Here is a 7,040-nt window from a genome sequence, read left to right as displayed (position 1 = left end):
GAAGGAAAGAAGAGACCTTCTAAGAGAGGCTAAATCGTGCAGCAGAGTACCTCTTTCTCTCCCGAGCTGCTGCTTTGTACCTTATTTCATTCTGCTGCTCCCTCTCCTGGCTGACGTGTTGTCAGTAAAGAAAACCCACTTGACTCCCACTCAGGTGTGTGTGTTTCAGGAACTGCAGCCTTGGGGCCTTCCTCCCCTCAGCCTTCAGCTGACAAGAAAGATGGGAATGAAATCAGAACTTTCTATAAAAAATAACAGGCTTGCTGCAACTGACGTAAAATTAAAAGCTGATGTTAAAGAATTTGGCAGTATTAAAGTACTCTGTTTTTTTTCCTAATGACTTTTATGCTGTTGGCCCTATAATTCTTTGAATGATTGATGTAAAACTGTACATATTGTAGTTGAGGGAGTCAAGTCAGAATCTTTCTCTGCTGCCACCTAGGTTTTATTTTAAGTTCAGAGAGAAATGGGAAGGTAGGTAAAGAGAGAAAACAAAACAAAACCAAGGCTTTACTTATCTTTATTTAAAATGATAACGGCAAGTGGACTTCTGGAGGTTTTTAGACAGACTATTTTGAGAGGGCATCAGAAGTAACTGGACATGTAAGAAACACAAAGCCACTCAAATAGCCTCAGTGCTTGCTTCATGCACTCCACAAAAAAGTCTGTGTAAGTCTGACTGTAACAATTAAAAAACCTCAGACTTTATATTTTCATGACCCAAGATTATGATGCTGATACCTTCTGCAAATGAACTCTGGCTGTGCAGCTAACCATGGTGTATGTAGGAGTCCAAATGCAAAGGGAAGGGTAAGGTTGCTGATGTGACTCACCCAAAAGCCACATGATTTTTGGGAATTGTACACTGAACCTTGACTTGACAGCCATAGTATTAAAAAGACTGTGTTGGTGTATTGCCCCACTCTCTACCACATCTTGGAGAGTTGTGGATGTTGGGAGGTGGCAAAGAAAGGTTATCTCCTGTCAGGTTAGAGCACAACAAGATGTTCCTCAGACAGAGTTTTAGAGGTCAAAGTAACATTTGCCCTGGGAACAAAGAATAGGCTAAACTGAGAAAATTACCTATTTTTAGAGGCCTGCAGATGATTTCTATGGTCTTTTTGGAGAAAGAGGAGGAGGAATACTTGTTGGCCTGAGGCTTAATTTCTAGTCTTCTGGGTTAAATCATAACAGAGAATTTGGGGAAGTATTGGGATTGGTCTTTAAAAGGTATTGAAAAAAAGAAGTCTGCATTAAGCATTTTCAATTACTAGCTTCCCTCCTTAACCTTCCCAAAAGGACAAAACCTCTTTCTGAGGAGGCTTGAGGCTGTTGGTTGACTAGGAGTTCACCATGACCCAACAAATGGGCACTCTCAATCCAGAAAGCCAACACTGTCCTGGGCTGCATCCAAAGCAGCGTGGCCAGCAGGGCAAGGGAGGGGATTCTGCTCTGGGGAGACCCTCTGCCTGCTCCCACAGTACTGCATCCCTGGAGCATCTGAGGCCTCTGGTGTGAAAAGGATGTGGGCCTGTTGGACTGAGTTCAGAGGAGGGCCATGAAGATGATCAGAGGGCTGGAGCACCTCTCCTGTGAAGACAGGCTGAGAGAGGTGAGGCTGATCAGCCCGAAAAAGGGAAGGTTCCTGGAAGACTTTGTAGCATTCTTCCAGTGTGTAAAAGGGACCTGCATGAGAACTGGAGAGGGACTTTCTACCAGGGTATGTAGTGATGCGGGGAATGGCTTTAAACTGACACAAGGTGGGTTTAGATTAGATATTAGGAAGAGATTCTTCACTGTGGGGGTGGTGAGGCACTGCAACAGGTTGTCCAGGGAAACTGTGCATACTCCCATCCTTGGAAGTGTTCCAAGCCAGGCCGGATGGGGCTGGCGAGGAGGATTGTAACTCCATGCTCTTTAAGGTTCCTCCCATCCCGAACCGTTCCGTGATTCCATGATCAGATCTCCCTTCAGTCCAGTACGTAGTTTGCCGCTTTTGACCGCTTACCTTTCGCAGCACGGCGCTCCCGGTCCCGCTGGAGCGCCAGCCTTGCCCGCCGCTCCCGCGGTGTCCCGGCAGTTTCCCGGCGCGGCCCGCAGGGGGAAGCCGAGCCCCGCGCATCCCGCCCGGCCCCGCCCGGCCCCGGCGCTCCCGCCGCCCCTCCGGCTGGGCTCCAGCCTCGGCCGAGTATTCTTAATCCCACGGCAGCCGCTGAATAGCTCAGGCTGGGGTTTGGGCCTCTGCCGCACGAATTTGACTGAAAATGCGGTTTGGAAGGGGATTAAGTGAGCCCAGCCAAACGTACAGTGAGATAAAGTGATGGGAACAGGGATTGGGTTTATATTCTGTCCTTTTTTGGTGAGCCCAGTGTCTGCACCTGTAGCAATGGCTCGGGGGCTGCGGGTCCACCCACACCTGCATCCAAAATTCACATTAAGCTGCCAGAAAACAAAGCAATAATATAGAAATTCGCAAAAAGCTGGCATTTGTTTAAGTGTCCTGGCTGACGCAGTTCTCAGTGTTGTTTTGTAGTCCTGACTCAATAGCTAAACGTCCTCTCTGGCCTTAGGCACGGGGAGAAGGTGCTGCTGGATACCTGTCCGTGTACTGATGGGTGTCTGTCGATGCGTCGGGAGTGGCAGAACACAGAAGAGGGAATCACTGCCTGGAACACTGCTTCAGAGCAGCTTGGCTGGACCTGTACTACTTTCTCCCATCTGAGGGAAAGCAGTGTCCTTCCAGGCTGCAATAGGGATGTAGATGGCTTCCCCACTCCTCCTGCCTCCGCTTTTCTTCATTCCCCCCCCATTTAGTTAGGCTTTCTGCAAAATAGAGAAGAAACCCCCTGCAACAGAGAATTGGCTTTTTTGTGGGATTGCCAAGAAAGGTTCATTTGCTTTATGACAGTGGTAAACTCCTGTGCAAAATTACCTATCCTGTATGTTTTTTACCCAAAGCAAATAGCTTAGAGTGCCTGGCATTGTGTCCGTGCTGTGCACTGGCTGAGTCTCCTCTTAGCCTCAATACAAAAGCTATGCCAAGTGTAAGGAGCATGAAGGGATTTCCCCCTACCATTCCATCACAGATACCTTACCAAATGCCTTGCTCCAGACAGAGTTAAATTGTGGGAAATGTGTTGAGTCACCATCCCTAGAGATATTTAAAACATTCAGAGTTTAGGACATGGTTTAGTATTGGAATTGGCAGCGCTGGATTCATGGCTGGATTTGATGGTCTTAAAGGTCTTTTCTATCATAAAAGATACTATGTTTCTCTGTTTCTATGAATTGTTTCTCCAACAACTCGGCTATTTCTCTCCTATATTTGATAATTAGTGACATATTGTGTCCCTTTTGGCTGCTTGCCCACTTCCCTTGACAAGTGCAGAGCTTGCATGTAAAGCTCAGAGTCTTATGCAATTATTTTGGTTTGTGTCGTCTCTCTTTTCCTTGGTTGGGAATTGCTAGTGAACACAGTGCCTTCAGGCTGTAATTTCCTGTTGCATATTTTCTGAAACCATGTGAGGGATTGTTCCTGATGAGCTTTCCAGGAGCCTGCTACAATTGAACTTGTCTAATTATCAGCCAGTTATAGCCTTCAGCTTCTTGCCACCCTTTTTCTCTTGTCGTTCAGGATTGTTTTATTCCCCCCTCCTGGGATTTGAGTGATAATATGGATCATGGAGTCTCTGACAGTAGGTGTCACAAGTTTGTCTGGGTTAGCACAGAAAAATGTCAGGAAGAGAGGGCTCTGAGCAGTAGGGATGCTTCATAAAGGGTTTATATGATGCCTGTATCCTGGACCAGGGCTTACCAAAGGACAGTCCAGGAGACAGCGATGACTGTTCACGAGAGTGTATCACCCTTATGCTACTCTTCAGTAAGGACATGATCTGGTGGGCAGAGGTCATTGTGAAATTCCTAGGGCTGAAGGAAGGGCAGGTGGCCCAAAGAATATGGGAGGATTGTCAGAAATGTCAGCAGGACTTCAAGGATCATTCTGTGCAAGTCTGGTTCGTGCAGTGGAGCAGGCGGAGGAGATGCCCCAGCTGTGCCTGAAGTGAGTCGAGGACTTGCAGGGTTAGAAACATCATTCAGCAGCACAGAGCTGGTTTTTGACAGACCTGTGTACCAATGCACCCTGCCTACCACACAGTCAGCTGAAAGGTACACCATTTCAAGGAACCTGATCATAATTTCTGGAGGCTGCTTTATTTCTGAACAAAGTATTCACTGCCATGTATCCAGGCGTGTTTCTATGAGCTTTCTTCTCAGCTGTCTGTTTTCCCAGCCTCCTGCATGCAGTGCTTCAGGTCTTTGTGGGGCCATGCTCCAGCCTGCAGAAGCCTCACTAGGAAGAGTCAGCCTAAAGGTGGTGTTTCCTTCTTTTCTGAGGACTTAGGTAGAAAGAGACAATTTATGACTGTGTTTGTGGAGCTGGGCATCTATCCAAAGGAGGATGTTGGGATCCTTGCCCTGTTTTTATGTGGTGTAAATGGCCAGGAGTGGTCTGTAAGAGCTTTGAATTCCCCTCTTCTGACTGCTGAGAGATTTCCTTCCCAAAACTTCAGCTGGCACTGTGGCACCCTCAGGGTCTGCAGCCACTCTGGATAAGGAGAGATATTGCTATGAATTCCCAAAAGGAGCACGGTGTTCTGGAGGCAGTGGTATTCAGAGCTTTCAAAGATCAGAGGCAGCTTGAAAGATCATCTTTCTTTTACTCAGCCCCTGGACTGCCAGCTTTGTGCTGTCAAAAGGCTCTGCTTAATATTGCTGTGCCTTTACCATGCTTGCTGGCACGGTACCTTTCACACAGCATCTCTGTCCCTCTTCTCCTTCAAATAATAGGATTTAATGAGCAGAACTGAGTATTTGTGTTTATGTATAAAACCTCCCATGCATTTATTAAGCAGGTGTCCAAAAGCTTTGGAAAAACAAGAAAAAAAAAATTTTCTTTCTCTGTCTTGTAAACTTCTATAAAATTGAATTCAAGAACAACTCAGTGGTTGTTTCTCCCTTGCTATAACTGGTTTCAGTGTGCCGCTGTACTCAGAAAGATGCATTATATATGTTAGCAATTGTTTCTCTATGCCCATCACAATAGCTGAGGAGTTAAAATTGCTAATGATCTTTCCAGCAGCCCAGCTATTTTTCAGCTGCTCACTGAGGCCATTAATCAACATACCCAGGACTGCTTGAGCAACATTTGCTAGCAATCAACCTATGCGTATGGGATTTTTTTTGCTATTACATTTCTATTCTAGTCTGCACATCAAATAAAAGATGTATTCTAACACTGCTTTTGCCAGTTGAAGAGTCTAGAAAACAAAAGTTCTCAGGACTACATGGACCAGCTTGATAAAAGAAAAAAGGGCGTCCAATATGCTGGGAAAATGTTACATTAAATACTTTCTCAGGTTGTTGAACATTATCCGATCTCTTGCTTTCTACTTGTGCTCCCTATTATTATATAGATGATACAATTGACATCTGAGATATGTTGCTTTTAGTTACTATGGATTTTAAAATACTGATTGGAATACTCCCTTGGGAAGAAAAGGAATTCTGTATGTGTTCCCCTGACCTTTACACTGCCTTTACACTCAGTGATGCCACTGAGTAGTGGTATCCCCTCCTTCTTCACTAGTGAGATGCAGCACTAAAATATTTCTAGTATTACTTCAGTGGTGCCAGTGAAGCTATGCCTAGGGAAATCTCCCTCTAATATATTTTACTCTGCAAAATGTATTTGACTGGAAAGTGCTACTGTGTGACTTTGAAGAGTTTCTTTATGTCACAGAAGAAAGGAAACAGGAAAGTTGGTGAGAAATTGAAGAAACAGTTTGCCTCTGAAATTATTGCAGGGGATTTTTTCTGGTCTGCAGGACTTTGTGAGACGGCAAATTAAAGATGTCCAAAGGTACCAACACATACCATAAGCAGAGCTGGTGCAGTATCCTACCTGTGTGATATGACTGCAGAGGACCATTGCCTCCCATCCTAGCCTCCACTGGCAGTGCTGTATGGAGATGCCTTAGAAGCCCTAATATTCCCTACAGCTGGAGTCATGTGAAGTCCTGTATCTGGGATCAGAAGCAGCTTAGCTAAAGCAGCACATGCACCAATGGCCAGGTTGGCCCAGCAGACCCTCTTCTGTTAGCCTTGGTGAGCATTGAAGGGAGGCTTATCTTCCTGGAAAGGACTATTTTTCATGTGTTCATCCTTCTGCTGGTGGTATTTCAGAAGTGCAAAAGGAAATAGTGAAGTCCTCTAGCACAGCCAGTAGTAGCTCTGGATCCAGGCAGTAGAGGAAGGGCTAGTAAAAGAATTAAATTACCTGCCATGCTTCAGAGCCTGTTCACACCACTAAGATATACTTTTTGGTTAATAATAAAGACAGGAGGGTAGTAATAAACTTATTATTGAAGTATCCACATCAGAATTACATAATTTTCTTGTCAACGCAAAGTTTCATGTTTGCTGTTCATTTTCCTTCACCCCAGACCTTCCATGGAATGTGTTCATGCTCCATCTTAGGTTAGACTGAAATCCAGCATCACCAATTTTGGCAGCATTTGTCATCCAGACATGCAATTCTAATACGCAGGACTGTAAGAGAAGCCTAAATACAGTGATTCTCTTGGTCCTTATTTATGTCAGAGACAATGCCAGTTTCTAGCCCACATCATTGTGGGGGAAGGAGGCTTCAACATGTGACACAAAAGCAAACAAAAAAATGTCTCCCAACAGATTTAAGATAACACTCTTGCTTTCTTTTGGAGTATGACTCATGGGTTTTAAATGATTAGCAGAGCCCCAACTTCAATCCCAACTCAAAATAGAGCCCTGTTACCTCTGATAAGAGAGGAGGATGTCACTTTACTGAGTGTGGCAGCCCCCCTTCTTATCTGCACTGGAATGAAAAAGCAGGAAAAAAGCAGGCAGGCCACATGCCTGAAAAAGAGACAGTTTAGTTCCCCTGAGCTCATTTAATATCTTCAGTTCTGGCAAGTGTGAGATTTTGGGCTGAGGGAGAGACC

Source organism: Vidua macroura, chromosome 1 (assembly GCF_024509145.1).
Source record: "Vidua macroura isolate BioBank_ID:100142 chromosome 1, ASM2450914v1, whole genome shotgun sequence".
In the NCBI taxonomy this organism is placed as follows: Eukaryota; Metazoa; Chordata; class Aves; order Passeriformes; family Viduidae; genus Vidua; species Vidua macroura.
This window is presented reverse-complemented; position numbering follows the sequence as displayed.